We start from the raw sequence: 19,357 nt of genomic DNA on the forward strand, positions 1-19,357 counted from the left end.
CTGGATATGTGTTTGCCAAATTCCAAGTAAATCCGGGTTGCAAAAACTCTTAGAACCACTTTCTGTGACAATCAGCTCTCCCCCAACCTATCGTTTATTGAAACAATAGAAACAAAAGCGACCTTAACTTCCTGATTTTTTTACTGCAACAAAACAGTCGTCTTGATGGAGGGCAGAAATAGAAAATTTAACCTCCCCCCCCTTCGTATATGTATATGGGTACTGGAAAGGAAATGTGATGCTATAAGCACGCTCAAAATATACATTGTTACCGATTTGGAGGGAAATAAGATTGAATTTTGGTATAATTGATAGATTTGAAAGATGGAAGTTGACTACTGCTCGTTCTTGCAACCTTGACTACTATTGTGATTGTATTTACTCGTTAAGCCTTTATCTTTCTAATCCTTTAATCCTTTTTTTCAATAATTTTTCAATTCTTTTATCTTTCTAACCATTTTCCAGCCCTCATTCGACTACTGGCAAGATATGCAGTGGCCCCTTAGAAAACTCATTAATCTTTCCTATAAAATCCTGAAAAACAAGATTAATGTTGGTTTGTGGTACAAGACAGTAATCCCTCCTCCCAAATGGTCAGTTGCCCTCCCCCTAGGAAAAACCCCGATCTGTTCCCATACATCTCACTCCTCTAACGAACTTTAAAGCAAAATGTAAATAACACGCTTTTTGTGGCGCTAAAAATGTGAATCCATTCCGCTGATGTCGCTCATTGCTCTTTTTTGTGAATATAGTGCCTGTTTCTGTTTGTAAATGTGTAAATGATGTAATTTAAGTAGTTAAGTGATGATTTGTTTTATTTTTTCATGCGATTTGGTTCCCTGTTTAAGGCTTATTTATGTAGTGGCTATAGCTGATTTGAGCAAAATTGTAAGATAACTGTTGAAGTACTAATATTTATAATTTTTAATACCCTTGGAAAGGTCGTCAAGAGTTTTTATCGTGTTCCTAAACTTATTGATCATCTGAAAATATATGACTTTTTTAGAGGGCGCGCCATGATTTGCCATTAAGAAGAATAGATGGCAGTGTGCATTTCCCATATTCTGGCTATATTTCTAAACGCCCTTCATATTTTGCGTACCCTAAATCCTTCTCACAGTACATACCTTCGTTTCGGGTCTATATCTTTTTGTATACGTTTGGGGTTAGCATATGGTGATTTTGGACCTTCATTATTAATCCTAGACAATCGAATAATTGTAACATCTCAAATGTTTCTTTCATCGTAGATAGCAGGAGTATGAGATCTAAAATCGCCACTGTCTCGCCTAAAATTTTAATCTGAAATGTTTATACTTCTGTGATAATTGGCTCTCAAAGCCAATTTTGGGGGAGGCTTGTTCTCAAAAGGAGGATTGGCAGAGCAGCAAAATTTTTTGTGCCAGATATGCATGTGCAATCACACTGATCTGCATTGCCCAAGTTATAAAAAAAAACAAGTTCGATTGTCGACTTTTGAATTAATTCGAATTTTCTTTTGAACACTGAACCATGTTTTTAGCCTTAAAGTTAAATGAATTTTGGACTATTCAAACTGATTTTGTAATTAATAAAATCTTCAGTGACCTGCATCTTGAACCAGGAACAGGGATTATCTTTGACAAAATAAAATGTTTGCAAAATTTTGAAGCATTCAAAAAAAGCATGCCCGTCTATGTTTACCCTAAATTATTATATATCATATATAAAACAAAATTTTGATTTAAATTTACAAAACTTTATCAACACTTTTTTTAAAAATTAAATGATAGGAATTATAAGACTGTTTTTTATTTTTTGGCTCGGAGGTCGAAGATTTTGAATTGTGTAAAAAAAAAAAAAAAAAAAAAAAAATTCTTAATGAAGAAACGACATATTTCAAATTCAACAAGAACAAGTACTTGCATGATATTTTAGCTCATTTATTTTTAATTTAATCATTCAATTTTCAAACACATATTTTGACACTTTCATTGAAAACAATAATATCCAATTTCTAGCCTGCAATGTCAAGAATTTCAACTTCATAAAAAATGATTTCCTAAATGCAAATATCAACTTGGACCTTTCAACTTGGATGATTTAAAATACTTTCAAGATATTTTAGTTTTATTAGGATGTGTAGGTCATTTAGAGTTTTAGACAAATTTTTTTGAAACTTTTGTAAATAATCAATGAAAACCATTACTCGACTGTTTTTAGTCTTGACGGTAAGGGATTTTGAACGGTAAGGGATTAAAAAAAATCCCTAATATTACATCTAAAAAAAATGGGATGATTAAAACTTTTCTTTAATCTTCAATGAAGAAAAATTATAAGGCTGATTTTAGCCTCGAAGGTCGAGAATTTTTAATTAAAAAAAAAATCTAAATAAAAAAATCGTATCTTTTAAATTCAACAAGAGGAAGTGCATGATATTATAATTCCAGTACTACGGGTAGGCTATTTGGATTTTTAGATTTTTTTTTTTTTTTAATCCAAGATATATTCCCTTCATGGGCGTATGCAGCATATTGTCTAGGGGGGGGGGGCGGTCGATAGTGTGATGGAGGACCTTTTATCAACTGTTTTACCAACCATCTACTTTTTCAGCCATATCTAATGTAAATTTGACGGTCGAGGGGGGCCGCTGCCCCCCTCCCTACGCCCATGATCCCCTTCCATTCCTCTCTGTAAATCTTTCATTCATCGGAGCAATAATTTTAGTTATCTATTTAGGAAATATTTAATAAGGTTTAAGTCAGTCCTTTCCCAACGTCTCTATAGTGACACCAAAGAGGGAATACTGTCCTATACTTCCGTATTAAAAAGCGTGCTTCAACTGCATCGGTTTGTTCATTTGACGTGATATTTGATGTGAGCCCATCATTAATTCCTTAAGCAAATGTCAAAAAGGGAAGCCCCGCCTTTTCATTCCCCGCCATGTCAAATTTTATGCCATGAAAAACGCAAAACCTTGTTTGTTTTTTTTGTATGATATTTTAAACCAGGAAACAGAACGGAAATTTATTGAGTCAAAACATTTTTTAAGTTGAACTCTATTTCTCTGTGGTAAAGTTCTTTAGTAATGTGCCAGATTTCGGTGGGGAAAAGCGAGATTTTGACGTTAAATAACGATAGTTTGAATCATATCACAATCTACTAAAAATCACGAAGTGTATATTAGTGCTAAGTTTAAATATTCAAATAAGGTCTATGATATGAGGTCAAGTAAAGTCTCATGTAACCGACTAAATATTGTTTTAAAGGTAAATTTCTGAGTGAAGCATAGTACTGTGTATGTCCTTGTCGCCTCTACCTTGATGCCTTTACCAGTTAGTACACGAATTTTTCGAGGCTTGTCCATTTAAAAAAAAAACATAGACATCCAAATATCTACTTTGAAAAGCACTGAAATAGGAAGTTGCTGTATCTGTTTTGTATAGAAACTAGTTCTTGGGTTTTCGTCACTTTATTTAAAGCTTCACTTCACTCCCTCTCATGAAGTTCTATTTTCTTTCAATTTCTTGTGACCAGGGTTGCCACTTGGCGATGAAAACATCACTAAATTTTAATGATTTTTGGGTTGCTTTAGTAATTTTCTTCAATAGTCTAGTGATTTATGTGCTGATCCAGTGATGTCTTTGTTTAGGCAATTTAAAAAAATCACTAGAAATAGTGATAAATCCCTAGGGATGGCAACCCTGCTTTTGACCTCTTCTCACCCCACTGCTTTATGCCCTGCTTAATTTTTTTCAGTACTATTATTATAATGCTACTAGTACTAATACTTTTTAAATAAATTATCACTGATTAACTAATATTATTTCTCAATTAGTTCATATTTGAGTCAATGACTATAAACTTAAATATTAATTAAACATATTCTACAACTTGCTACTAATACTGCTCATGGCAACACCGAGCTGCCTGTAGCCTACACATCTGAGCAAGCTCCTTTTAAACCCTACTGTGTTCAGAGTTTCATTATTGACTCCTCCCACGAATTTCCTACTTCCTTTACATCTGTTCTTATGACCTCACTCCGCCTCTTTCTGAGTACGTGCCAAGACCGTATCCAGGGGGAGGGGTTAACCCCCCCCCCCCGAAATGTTTGTACGGCTTGTAAAAACGTAACAAAAATCAATAAAAACTAATTTTTTATTCTTTTTTGAAGTTTTTTTGTAACCCCCCCCCCTGAAAAATGTACTTTTGTAGCCCCCCCCCTCCCGGAAAAAATCCCGGATACGGACCTGGTACGCGCTGCTTTTAGTTTGGCCCCAGCTGGATTGACGAAAAGCCAAATTTTTTGGCAACGTTTATTTCGTATAACGTGAAGTTTTCTAAATTTGGTGGTCGCCATCCCCGTGAATATCTTAAAATATCTCTTTAATATATCCCTCTGTTAATATACCGATGAACATCTTATAGGAATTCTACCGAGTCGTTAGTTATTTTTATAAGTATAAGTTTTATATGTCTGATTTATAAAAGTTTTTAAAGGTTTTTAAGTTTTTAAATAAAAGGTTTTAATTGAATGCTAATTCTCAAATATATATTTTAATTGGACAAATTTATAGGTGTTTGTTTTATAGAGTGCTGGTGCTTTATATAACTGTTTTGAATATGTAAAGTTTGTTTATATTTTCCTTTCATGCATTCGCCAAAAATTGACTGTTGACATAATTTGTAAAGAAATGAGGGAATAAATATGTATTAACAATGAGCTTTTGTGTATTCAAAACAACAGATAGAGTATTTCAAAAGTTACCAACAATAGCCAATGTTACAAATGAATTTTACATTGCCTGTATCGGCAAGCTTTTTTATCAAAGCGGGTAGCATCAAAGGAACTCCAAAATTTGCCAAATTGTTCGAATGATCTTTGCTTTGAGCTGTTTGTTAACGTTTTCCTAACAGGTATTCTAAAATATTTTCAGGGACTGCCCTTTCCTGAACTTTAAAAAGAAAAGTCTGCTCCATTTAATCCTAAAGACAAAATTTGAGACAAAGTTTCGTAACGAGACGAATTTGAGACAACTTATCTCCAGCACAAAACGGAAAAAGTTAAAGGGTTTTTTTAGTATTTCTAAGAAAGTAGGTATCCGTTTTGGATTTTCTGCCGTTTAATCGGATCTCTTATCCAACACATGTATACATGTTGACCATACTTTTCTCAAATTTTAACGAGTTTGATATTTATTAAAATTTAGAGTGAAAAAATATACCTTTTTTTTGCTTTGTTGGGAAAAAAAAATAATTTCGTTTCGCAAAGGATTAAATGAATCAAAATAGTTCAAAAGTCCTCTAGCTTTGACACTGAAAACAAGGTTTACATAAGTAGGGTCAACATACGTACGGGTATGCAAGCAGAAATGTAACTTACTTTCTCAGGTTTTATTGAATTTGATTCATATCAAAATTAAGGGCGGAAAGAGATGCCCCCATTCTTTTTTGGTTCAAGAAAATTTCTGGTCTACATTTCATTAAAATAAATCGAAAACCTATTTTGGTTGATAAACCAGGTTAGGTACCAGTTGCGTGATTTAACCAAAGTTCGGAGGGGGGTGGGGGGGGGGCGGGAACAGATTTTTCCAAGTCAAGTGAAAATGACATCGAAAAATGAACCGTATAGTACCATAAAGACAAAGGTACGCTAAAGAAAACTGATCTGTTTCTGTCTATCTTAGTATTGACAAGACTTTTGAAGACAGTAAATTTCAGCGGGGAGTTGGGGTAAACTTTGGTCTGAGAAGGGCAGTTGCCCCCCTGCTCCATGGCAAATTACGTCCCTGTTTACTACTATTCTTGACTGAAAGCACTGATTAGTTAATCGTTGACTACTCAGTTTTATTGATTCAGAAGTTTTAGAATACCAAGGACAATCAAAGTGGAATCTGACTGTTTAAATTTGTTAGGTGGGGATTTGTTCAAATGTATCATAGGCAGCGCAATCGCGCTGCCTAAGTAAAGAGCGATGTTGGCACAATGTATTATCATTATTATTTGCTTCTTCAAGACCAGGCCACTTCGTATTGAAGGAGTTGTCGTAGAAACTTCAAAAAGGGCTCATTCGATTGGAAATTAGAATGGTTTGTGTCTTTTTTAATAGTCGAAAGTGATTGCAAGTCAGCTAAAACACCTTCCACGCCCACCATTTCCCCAAACATATCCAATCAAAATTTTGAGATAGCCATTTTGTTCAGCGTAGTTGATTTCCAGATAGAAATTATGTTTTTGAGTACGACACTCCCCCAGTGCCCTTTGGGCAAGGGTTTTACGTTATGCCCTGGGGGCATATAAGAACGATGTTGGCACAATGTATTATTGATTATTTTTTTCCTTTAGATCAGGGCACTTTGGATTGAAGAAGTTGTCGTAGAAACTTCGAAAAAAACTCATTCAATGGGAAATTGAAGTGCCCTTTTTAATAGTCGAAATTGATCGGAAGGCAACTAACACCCCTTCCACGTCCCCCATTTCCCAAAACACATCCAAATTATGTTTTTGAGGAGGACACTCCCCCACAGCCCTCAGGACAAGGGCTGTAAGTTATGCCGTTGCCGTAGCGTTGTCGTAGAAACTTTGAAAAAGGCTCATTCGATCGGCAATTGAAAGGCCTAGTGCGCTTTTTAATAGTCAATAGTTATTGGACGGTAGTTAACCCCCTCTCAAGTTCACCTTTCCCCCAAACGCATCCCATCAAAATTTTGAGATAGCCATTTTGTTCAACGTAGTTGAAAGTTCTGGAAATTAGGTCTTTGTGGATGACATCCCCCCCCCCCGCCACAGTCCTCAGGGCAAGGGTTGTAAGTTATGCCCTGGGGGCATATAAGGTTTTTATACAAAGCGTTGTCGTAGAAACTTCAAAAAGGGTTCATTCGATAGGAAATTGCAATGGCTAGTACCCTTTTTAATAGTCAAAAGTGATTGGAAGGCAAGTAACACCCCTTCTACGCCCACCATTTCCCCAAACACATCCAATCAAAATTATGAGATAACCATTTTGTTCAACGTAGTTGAAATTTCTGGAGATTGCACCTTTGAGCAGGACACTCCCCTCCCCCCACAGTCTTCAGGGCAAGGTTTATAAGTTATGACCAGGGGGCATATAAGGTTTTCATTGAAAGCTTTATCGTAGAAACTTGAAAAAGGACTCATTCGATTGGAAATTCAAAGGGCTAGTGCCATTTTTAATATTCGAAAGTGATTGCAGGGCAACTAACCCCCCTCTCACGCCCACAAATTTATCCAAACAGATCCAATCAAAATTTTGGGATAGCCATTTTTTTAAACGTAGTTGTAAGTTTTTGAAATTAGGTTTTTGAGGATGACAACCCCTCCCCCTCAGAGCCCTCAGGGCAAGGGTTACAAGTTATGCCCTGGGGGTATATATGATTTTTATTGAAAGCTTTGTCGTAGAAACTTGAAAAAGGGTGCATTCGATTAGAAATTCAAAGGCCTAGTGCCCTTTTTAATAGTCGAAAGTGATTGGAGGACAACTAACCCCCCTCTCACGCCCACCTTTTCCCCAAACACATCTGTTAAAACTTTTAAATAGCCATTTCGTTCAATGTAGTTGAAAGTTTAGGACATTTGGTCTTTACCCCCCCCCCCTCCACAGCCCTCAGGGCAAGGGTTTTTATAGAAAGCGTTGTCGTAAAAACTTCAAAAATGGCTTATTCGATTGGAAATTGAAATGGCTAGTGCCCTTTTTAATAGTCGAAAGTAATTGGAGGGCAACTAATCCCCCTCTCAATAAAAATTTTGAGATAGCCATTTTTTTCTACGTAGTTGAAAGTTCTGGAAATTACTTCTTTGTGGATGACACCCCACCCACAGCCCTCAGAGCAAGGGTTGTAAGTTATGCCCTGGGGCATATGAGATTTTTATAGAAAGAGTTGTCGTAGAAACTTCAAAAACGGCTTATTCGATTTGAAATGGGTAGAGCCCTATTTAATATTCGAAAGTGATTGAAGAGCAACCAACCCCCCTCTCACGCCCACCATTTTCCCAAACACATTTCAATCAAAATTTTGAGATATTCATTTTATTCAACGAAGTTGAAAGTTCTGGAAATTAGGCCTTTGAGGATGACAACCGTCCCTCCCCCCCCCCCACAACCCTCAGGGCAAAGGTTGTAAGTTATGGCCTGGGGGCATATAAGGTGTTTATAGAAAGCGTTGTCGTAGAAACTCAAAAAGGGCTCATTCGATGGGAAATTGAAAGGGCTAGTGCCCTTTTTAATTGTCGAAAGTGGTTGGAAGGCTTGAAATTTTGCAAAGATCGATCTGGGTATAATTATTATTTTTTTATTATTATTTAAAATTTTTTTGTTTAGACCGGGGCACTTCGTATTGAAGGAGTTGTCGTAGGAACTTCGAAAAGGGTTCATTCGATTGTAAATAGAAAGGAATAATGCCCTTTTTAATAGTCGAAAGTGATTGGAGGGCAACTAATCCTCCTACCACGCCCATCATCTCATTTTACTATTGTTTTTAAAAAATAAATGTTGCCTTAACATTAGATAAAAATTCACTGTGTTATTGGTATTCCCAGACATACATGTTAGTAGTATCCTCAGAAAGCCTGAGGATATTATGTTCAAACTTTCAGGCCTACTTCTGCTCTTAAAATTTTACCAAATCAAATTAGCGTAAGTGTATCCAAGCTATCCAACAAAGTAAACATATTTTTTTTTTGCGAATGGTATCAAGTTTTCTATTTCAGGTCAATTAGAGGAGGTATGAAACTAAATTAAACACTACTATTTGTGTCCAGATTTTTAAAAGGGCGTATGTTGTTAAAAATTGCTGAAAATTTGTCTCTAGCACACAAATATCAGGCCAAACTATAAAGTCTTAAAAAAAGAAAAGATATAAAGTATTATTTTCTTTTTCCCTGAAAAGACTTTGTCAATATAAAACAAATAGAAGTTAATTAAAAAAACTTTTCCCAAAATAAGTTTTTCAAAGAAAAGTAAAGAACTCCATTAAACTAAAAATGAGCAAAAAATAAAATTAAAAAATCTACCAAGCGTGAAACTACCACAAATCAGCATCAATAAATAAATGAAACCCAAAACGAACAGAAATTACAATAAATAACCGAGTCAAACTCAAAACGAGGAGAAATTAACATGAGTTGGGCTTAAAACCCCTATGCCTTCCCAAGGCCAGAACATAATTTGCACTTTACTGAAAAAATATAAATGTTTTTACTTTCATAACTTTAATAAATCAAATAATATTAACATTTTGATTACTAAATATCAGTATATTTATATTGAACAGACAATTCACATTCATTTGTATTTATGGAGTTCTTTGCCTTTCTTTGAAAAACTTATTTTGTGGAAAAAGTTTTTTTTAATTACTGTATGTAAAAATCAAGAACTCTATTTCCAATGAAAAAGAAATTCATATGCAGTTACTGGTAGAAGGAAATGCCAAATTGAAAAAAGAAAAGAAAAGTTGGTGAAAAATCGGCAAAAACACATGATACTTTACCAAGTTTACGAAGGTTTAACTTCCATTTGAATGTGTGCCTCGGAAACAACTCTTTTGGTCGAACTCCAAAGATATTAATAACCAAACGCCATGGAAACAGTTCTCCAAGAAACATCTTAGCGATGAATTGTTTTAGCGCGGGAATCAGGTTTCTTATTAATTTGAAATGCGTTAGCGCAGAGATGCCAAAAACAAAAGGAACACGCTGAAATTACGTTTAGGGATTATTTGGGCGAAACTGTTTTAGACAGGTTATGGAATTATTTCGGCGAAACAGTTAGAGACATTCTAAAAGATGATTATAGAAGAGAATTTGAGGGTGAAACTCTGTGCTCGTTATAATACACAAGTTCCATTGAACAGTGTCATGAGGTCCTCTACCCCAACCCCAAAGGGTTCCGATGCCCCTCCCCCAACCCCACAGGGTTCCAATCCCTCTACCCCAACCCCGAAGGAAGCCACCAGTCCTCAAAGGTCCACTGGGCTCCCAAAGGGCCCACCGGCCCTCAAGGTTCGCAGCTACATTCTCTTGATTTTTCAAAGTTCATTGTGAATTTCATTCCTTGAAATGCAAGAGTTGGAATATTTCAGTAGTGTTTTGTTGTGGTTTACAGTGTCATAGTTACATTCTCTTAATTTTTCAAAGCTCATTTCGAATTTCTTTCATTGAAATGCAAGAGTTGAAATATTTCAGTAGTGTTTTGTCGTGGTTTACTTTGTCACAGCTACATTCTTTTGATTTTTCAAAGTTCATTTCGAATTTATTTCATCGAAATGCAAGAGTTGGATTATTTCACTCTCTCGATTTCTCAAAGTTCTTTTGAATTTCCTTCATTGAAATGCAAGAGTTGGATTATTTCAGTAGTGTTTTGATATGATTTACCATTTCACAGTTACATTCTCTTGATTTTTCAAAGTTCATTTTGGATTTTTTTCGTTGAAATGTAAGAGTTGTATTATTTCAGTAGTGTTTCGTCGGGAATTAAATTATCACAGCATAGCTCTTTAGATTTTTCAAATTTTATTTTGAAAACCGTTCGTATAAATGCCTAATTTGGGATGTTTACTTAGTACTTTGTGGTTGTATATCTTGTCTGACTTACATCCCATTAATTTTCCAATGATCCTGTAGAAGATTTTCATTGAAATGCAAGAGTTGGATTATTTCACTCTCTCGATTTCTCAAAGTTCTTTTGAATTTCTTTAATTGAAATGAAAGAGTTGGATTATTTCAGTTGTGTTTTGTCGTGGTTTACCATGTCACAGTTACATTCTCTTGATTTTTAAAAGTTCATTTCGGATTTCTTTCGTTGAAATGCAAGACTTGGATTATTTCAGTAGTGTTTCATCGTGGTTTACCTTGTCACAGTTACATTCTCGTGATTTTTCAAAGTTCATTTTGAATTTCTTTCGTTGAAATGCAAGAGTTGATATATTTCAGTAGTGTTTTGTTGTGGTTTACCTTGTCACAGTTACATTTTCTTGATTTTTTAAAAGTTCATTTTGAATTTCTTTCGGTCAAATGCAAGAGTTGTATTATTTCAGTAGTGTTTTGTTGTGGTTTACCCTGTCACACTTTCATTCTCTTGATATTTCAAAGTTCATTTTGAATTTCTATCGTTGAAATGCATGAGTTGGAATAATTCAGTAGTGTTTTGTCGTGGTTTACCATGTCACAGTTACATTTTCTTGATTTTTCAAAGTTCATTTTGAATTTCTTTCGGTGAAATGCAAGAGTTGTAATATTCAGTAGTGTTTTGATATGGTTTACCTTGTCACAGTTACATCCTCTCGATTTTTCGAAGTTCATTTTGATTTTATTCATTGAAATGCAAGAGTTGGATTATTTCAATAGTGTTTTATCGTGGTTTACCATTTCACAGCTACATTCTCTTGATTTTTCAAAGTTAATTTTCGATTTCTTTCGTTGAAATGCACGAGTTGGATTATTTCAGTAGTGTTTTGTCATGATTTACCATGTCGCAGTTACATTCTCTTAATTTTTCAAAGTTCATTTTTAATTTCTATCGTTGAAATGCAAGAGTTGGAATATTTCAGTAGTGTTTTGTCGTGGTTTACCTTGTCACAGTTACATTCTCTTGTTTTTTCAAAATTCATTTTGAATTTCTATCTTTGAAATGCAGGAGTTGAAATAATTCAGTAGTGTTTCGTTGTGGTTTACTATGATACTATTACATTCTCTCGATCTTTTAAATTTCTTTTGAATTTCTTTCATTGAAATGGAAGAGTTGAATTATTTCAGTAGTTTTTTGTCATGATTTAACATTTCAAAATTAAATTCTCTTGATTTTTTCAAAGTTAATTTTGAGTTTCTTTCGTTGAAATGCAATAGTTGGATTATTTCAGTAGTGTTTTGTCATGATTTACCTTGTCACAAATACATTCTCTTAATTTTTCAAAGTTCATTTTGAATTTCTATCTTTGAAATGCAAGAGTTGGAATATTTCAGTAGTGTTTTGTCATGTTTTACCTTGTCTCAGTTACATTCTATTGATTTTTCAAAGTTCATTTTGAGTTTCTTTCATTGAAATGCAAGAGTTGAATTATTTCAGTAGTGTTTTGTCGTGGTTTACCTTGTCACAGTTACATTCTCTTGATTTTAAAAGTTCATTTTCGAATTTTTTCGTTGAAATGCATGAGATGGATTATTTCAGTAGTGATTTGTCATGGTTTACCTTGTCGCAGTTACATTCTCTCGATTTTTCAAAGTTCTTTTGAATTTCATTCCTTGAAATGCAAGAGTTGGAATATTTCAGTAGTGTTATGTCATGATTTAGCATTTCACAGTTACATTCTCTTAATTTTTCAAAGTTCATTTTCGAATTTTTTCGTTGAAATGTAAGAGTTGGAATATTTCAGTAGTGTTTTGTCATGGTTTACCTTGTCACAGTTACATTCTCTTAATTTTTCAAGGTTCATTTTGAATTTCTTTCGTTGAAATGCAAGAGTTGGAATATTTCAGTAGTGTTTTGTCGTGGTTTACCTTGTCACAGTTACATTCTCTTGATTTTTCAAAGTTCATTTTGGATTTATTTCGTTGAAATGCAAGAGTTGGAATAATTCAGTAGTGTTTTGTCGTGGTTTACCCTGATTGATTTTTCAAAGTTCATTTTGATTTTTTTCTCTGAAATGCAAGAGTTGGATTATTTCACTCTCTCGATTTCTCAAAGTTCTTTTGAATTTCTTTCATTGAAATGCAAGAGTTGGATTATTTCAGCTGTTTTTTGTCGTGGTTTACCATGTCACAGTTACATTCTCTTGATTTTTAAAAGTTCATTTTGGATTTTTTTCGTTGAAATGTAAGAGTTGGAATATTTCAGTAGTGTTTCGTAGGTGTCCACATTGTAACAGCATCACCCTTTAAATTTTTCAAATTATATTTTGAAATTCTTTCATATAAGTGCAAAAGTTAGAATGCTTCAGTTACATCCTGTTTTTATATATCTTGTCACAATTGCCTCTCCCTGATTTTCCAATGTTCCGTTAGATGTTTTTCACTGAAATGCAAGAGTTGGATTATTTCACTCTCTCGATTTCTCAAAGTTCTTTTGAATTTCTTTCATTGAAATGCAAGAGTTGGATTATTTCAGTTGTGTTTTGTCGTGGTTTACCATGTCACAGTTACATTCTCTTGATTTTTAAAAGTTCATTTCGGATTTCTTTCGTTGAAATGCAAGACTTGGATTATTTCAGTAGTGTTTCATCGTGGTTTACCTTGTCACAGTTACATTCTCGTGATTTTTCAAAGTTCATTTTGAATTTCTTTCGTTGAAATGCAAGAGTTGATATATTTCAGTAGTGTTTTGTTGTGGTTTACCTTGTCACAGTTACATTTTCTTGATTTTTTAAAAGTTCATTTTGAATTTCTTTCGGTGAAATGCAAGAGTTGGAATATTTCAGTAGTTTTTTGTTGTGGTTTACCCTGTCACACTTTCATTCTCTTGATTTTTCAAAGTTCATTTTGAATTTCTATCGTTGAAATGCAAGAGTTGGAATATTTCAGTAGTGTTTTGTTGTGGTTTACCATGTCGCAGTTACATTTTCTTGATTTTTCAAAGTTCATTTTGAATTTCTTTCGGTGAAATGCAAGAGTTGTAATATTCAGTAGTGTTTTGATATGGTTTACCTTGTCACAGTTACATCCTCTCGATTTTTCGAAGTTCATTTTGATTTTATTCATTGAAATGCAAGAGTTGGATTATTTCAATAGTGTTTTATCGTGGTTTACCATTTCACAGCTACATTCTCTTGATTTTTCAAAGTTAATTTTAGATTTCTTTCGTTGAAATGCACGAGTTGGATTATTTCAGTAGTGTTTTGTAATAATTTACCTTGTCGCAGTTACATTCTCTTAATTTTTCAAAATTCATTTTGAATTTATATCGTTGAAATGCAAGAGTTGAAATATTTCAGTAGTGTTTTGTTGTGGTTTACCTTGTCACAGTTACATTTTCTTGATTTTTCAAAGTTCATTTTGAATTTCTATCTTTGAAATGCAAGAGTTGAAATATTTCAGTAGTGTTTTGTAGTGGTTTACCATGGTACAATTAAATTCTCTCGTTTTTCCAAAGTTCTTTTAAATTTCTTCAATTGAAATGCAAGAGTTGGGTTATTTCAGTAGTGTTTTGTCATGATTTACCATTTCACAGTTACATTCTCTTGATTTTTCAAAGTTCATTTTGAGTTTCTTTCGTTGAAATGCAAGAGTTGGATTATTTCAGTAGTGTTTTGTCATGATTTACCGTGTCACAAATACATTCTCTTAATTTTTCAAAGTTCATTTTGAATTTCTATCGTTGAAATGCAAGAGTTGGAATATTTCAGTAGTGTTTTGTCATGGTTTACCTTGTCGCAGTTACATTCTATCGATTTTTCAAAGTTCATTTTGAGTTTCTTTCATTTAAATGCAAGAGTTGAATTATTTCAGTAGTGTTTTGTCGTGGTTTACCTTGTCACAGTTACATTCTCTTGATTTTAAAAGTTCATTTTCGAATTTTTTCGTTGAAATGCATGAGATGGATTATTTCAGTAGTGATTTGTCATGGTTTACCTTGTCGCAGTTACATTCTCTCGATTTTTCAAAGTTCTTTTGAATTTCATTCCTTGAAATGCAAGAGTTGGAATATTTCAGTAGTGTTATGTCATGATTTACCATTTCACAGTTACATTCTCTTAATTTTTCAAAGTTCATTTTCGAATTTTTTCGTTGAAATGTAAGAGTTGGATTATTTCAGTAGTGTTTCGTCGTGGTTTACCTTGTCACAGTTACATTCTCGAGATTTTTCAAAGTTCATTTTGAATTTCTTTCGTTGAAATGCAAGAGTTGAACTATTTAAGTAGTGTTTTGTTGTGGTTTACCTTGTCACAGCTACATTCTGTTGATTTTTCAAAGTTCATTTTGGATTTCTTTCGTTGAAATGCAAGAGTTGGAATAATTCAGTAGTGTTTTGTCGTGGTTTACCCTGTCACAGCTACATTCTCTTGATTTTTCAAATTTCATTTTGAATTTCTTTCGTTGAAAAACAAGAGTTGGAATATTTCAGTAGTGTTTTGTCGTGGTTTACCATGATACAGTTACATTCTCTCGTTTTTTCAAAGTTCTTTTGAATTTCTTCCATTGAAATGCAAGAGTTGGGTTATTTCAGTAGTGTTTTGTCATGATTTACCTTGTCACAGTTACATTCTCGTGATTTTTCAAAGTTCATTTTCGATTTCTATCGTTGAAATGCACGAGTTGGAATAATTCAAGGCTGTTTTGTCATGATTTACCTTGTCACAGTTACATTTTCTTGATTTTTCAAAGTTGATTTTGAATTTCTTTCATTGAGTTAGGTTAGGTTGGCCTACGTACGTGCGCGTACGTAGACCAACCTAACCTAACCTAACCTAACCTAACCTAACTTGATCTAGCCTAACCTTACCTAACAAAAATCAAGAAAATGTAACTGTGTCAAGGTAATCCATGACAAAACACTACTGAAATATTCCAACTCTTGCATTTCAACGAAAGAAATTCAAAATGAACTTTGAAAAATCAAGAAAATGTAACTGTGATAAGGTGAACCACAACAGAACACTACTGAAATGTTCAAACTCTTGCACTTCAACGAAAGAAATCCAAAATGAACTTTGAAAAATTAAGAGAATGTAACTGTGACTAGGTAAACCACGACAAAACACTATTGAAATATTCCAACTCTTGCATTTCATCGAAAGATATCCAAAATGAACTTTGAAAAATTAAAAGAATGTAAGTGTGACAAGGTAAACCATGACAAAATACTATTGAAATATTCCAATTCTTTCATTTCATCGAAAGAAATTCAAAATGAACTTTGAAAAATTAAGAGAATGTAACTGTGACAAGGTAAACCACGACAAAACACTACTGAAATATTCCAACTCTTGCATTTCAATGATATAAATTCAAATGAATTTTGAAAAAATAGGAGAATGTTACTGTGACAAGGTAAAGCACAACAAAATACTACTGAAATATTCCAACTCTTGCATTTCAACGAAAGAAATTCAAAATGAACTTTGAAAAATCAAGAGAATATAACTGTGACATGGTAAACCATGACAAAACACTAGTGAAATATTCCAACTCTTGCACTTCAATGAAAGAAATTCAAAATGAACTTTGAAAAATCGAGAGAATGTAACTGTGACAAGGTAAACCATATCAAAACACTACTGAAATATTACAACTCTTGCATTTCACCGAAAGAAATTCAAAATGAACTTTGAAAAATCAAGAAAATGTAACTGTGACAAGGTAAACCACAACAAAACACTACTGAAATATTCCAACTCTTGCATTTCAACGATAGAAATTCAAAATGATCTTTGAAAAATTAAGATAATGTAACTGTGTGAAAGTAAACCACAACAAAACACTACTGAAATATTCCAACTCTTGCATTTGACCGAAATAAATTAAAAATTAAATTTTAAAAAATCAAGAAAATGTAACTGTGACAAGGTAAACCACAACAAAACACTTCTGAAATATTCCAACTCTTGCATTTCAACGATAGAAATTCAAAATGAACTTTGAAAAATTAAGAGAATGTAACTGTGTTAAGGTAAACCACAACAAAACACTACTGAAATATTCCAACTCTTGCATTTCAACGAAAAAAATCCGAAATGAACTTTGAAAAATCAAGAGAATATAGCTGTGACATGGTAAACCACGACAAAACACTACTGAAATAATCCAACTCTTGAATTTCAATGAAAGAAATTCAAAATGAACTTTGAAAAATCAAGAGAATGTAACTGTGAGAAGGTAAACCACGACAAAACACACTGAAATATTCCAACTCTTGCATTTCAATGAAAGAAATTAAAAATGAACTTTGAAAAATTAAGAGAATTATAGTGTGACAGGGTAAAGCACGACAAAACACTACTGAATTATTCCAACTCTTGCATTTCAACGAAATAAATCCAAAACGAACTTTGAAAAATCAAGGGAATGTAACTGTGACACGGTAAACCACGATAAAACACTACTGAAATAATCCATCTCTTGCATTTCAATGAAAGAAATCCAAAATGAACTTTGAAAAATCAAGAGAATGTAACTGTGACAAGGTAAAACGACGACAAAACACTACTAAATTATTCCAACTCTTGCATTTCAATGAAATAAATTCGAAATGAACTTTGAAATATCATGAGAATGTAACTGTGTCAAGGTAAACCACGACAAAACACTACTGAAATATTCCAACTCTTGCATTTCAATGAAAGAAATTCAAAATGAGCTTTGAAAAATTAAGAGAATGTAACTGTGACACTGTAAACCACAACAAAACACTACTGAAATATTCCAACTCTTGCATTTCAAGGAATGAAATTCACAATGAACTTTGAAAAATCGAGAAAATGTAGCTGCGACAAGGTAAACTATAACAAAACACTACTGAAATATTCCAACTCTTGCATTTCAATGAAAGAAATTCAAAATGAACTTTGAAAAATCAAGAGAATGTAACTGAGACAAGGTAAACCATGAAAAAACACTACTAAAATAATCCAACTCTTGCATTTCAATGAAAGAAATCCACAATAAACTTTGAAAATCAAGAGGATGTAACTGTGACAAGGTAAACCACGACAAAACACTACTGAAATAATCCAACTCTTGCATTTCAATGAAAGAAATTCAAAATCAACTTTGAAAAATCAAGAAAATGTAACTGTGACAAGGTAAATCATGACAAAACACCCTTGAATTATTCCAACTCTTGCATTTCAACGATAGAATATCAAAATAAACTTTGAAAAATCAAGAAAATGTAACTATGACAAGGTAAATCATGACAAAACACTACTGAAATAACCCAACTCTTGCATTTCAATGAAAGAAATTCAAAAGAACTTTGAAAAATCGAGAGAATGTAACTGTATTATTGTAAACCACGACAAAACACTACTGAAATATTCCAACTCTTGTTTTTCAACGAAAGAAATTCAAAATGAAATTTGAAAAATAAAGAGAATGTAACTGTGACAGGGTAAACCACGACAAAACACTACTGAATTATTCCAACTCTTGCATTTCAACGAAAGAAATCCAAAATGAACTTTGAAAAATCAAGAGAATGTAGCTGTGACAAGGTAAACCCCGATAAAACACTACTGAAATATTCCAACTCTTACATTTCAACGAAAAATTTCGAAAATGAACTTTGAAAAATTAAGAGAATGTAACTGTGACAAGGTAAACCACAACAAAACACTACTGAAATATATCAACTCTTGCATTTCAACGAAAGAAATTCAAAATGAACTTTGAAAAATCGAGAGGATGTAACTGTGACAAGGTAAACCATATCAAAACACTACTGAAATATTACAACTCTTGCATTTCACCGAAAGAAATTCAAAATGAACTTTGAAAAATCAAGAAAATGTAACTGCGACATGGTAAACCACAACAAAACACTACTGAAATATTCCAACTCTTGCATTTCAACGATAGAAATTCAAAATGAACTTTGAAAAATCAAGAGAATGAAAGTGTGACAGGGTAAACCACAACAAAACACTACTGAAATATTCCAACTCTTGCATTTCACCGAAAGAAATTAAAAATGAACTTTTAAAAAATCAAGATAATGTAACTGTGACAAGGTAAACCACAACAAAACACTACTGAAATATATCAACTCTTGCATTTCAACGAAAGAAATTCAAAATGAACTTTGAAAAATCACGAGAATGTAACTGTGACAAGGTAAACCACGATGAAACACTACTGAAATAATCCAAGTCTTGCATTTCAACGAAAGAAATCCGAAATGAACTTTTAAAAATCAAGAGAATGTAACTGTGACATGGTAAACCACGACAAAAAACAGCTGAAATAATCCAACTCTTGCATTTCAATGAAAGAAATTCAAAAGAACTTTGAGAAATCGAGAGAGTTAAATAATCCAAATCTTGCATTTCAGAGAAAAAAATCAAAATGAACTTTGAAAAATCAAGAGAATGTAACTGTGACAAGATAAACCACAACAAAACACTACTGAAATATTCCAACTCTTGCATTTCAAAGAAAAAAATTCAAAATGAACTTTGAAAAATCACGAGAATGTAACTGTGACAAGGTAAACCACGATGAAACACTACTGAAATAATCCAACTCTTACATTTCAACGAAAAAAATCCAAAATGAACTTTGAAAAATCAAGAGAATGTAACTGTGAAATGGTAAATCATATCAAAACACTACTGAAATAATCCAACTCTTGCATTTCAATGAAGGAAATTCAAAAGAACTTTGAGAAATCGAGAGAGTGAAATAATCCAACTCTTGCATTTCAATGAAATAA

Source organism: Artemia sp. Qi Xiang Cuo, chromosome 8 (genome assembly GCF_049724085.1).
Source record: "Artemia sp. Qi Xiang Cuo chromosome 8, ASM4972408v1, whole genome shotgun sequence".
Taxonomy (NCBI): Eukaryota; Metazoa; Arthropoda; class Branchiopoda; order Anostraca; family Artemiidae; genus Artemia; species Artemia sp. Qi Xiang Cuo.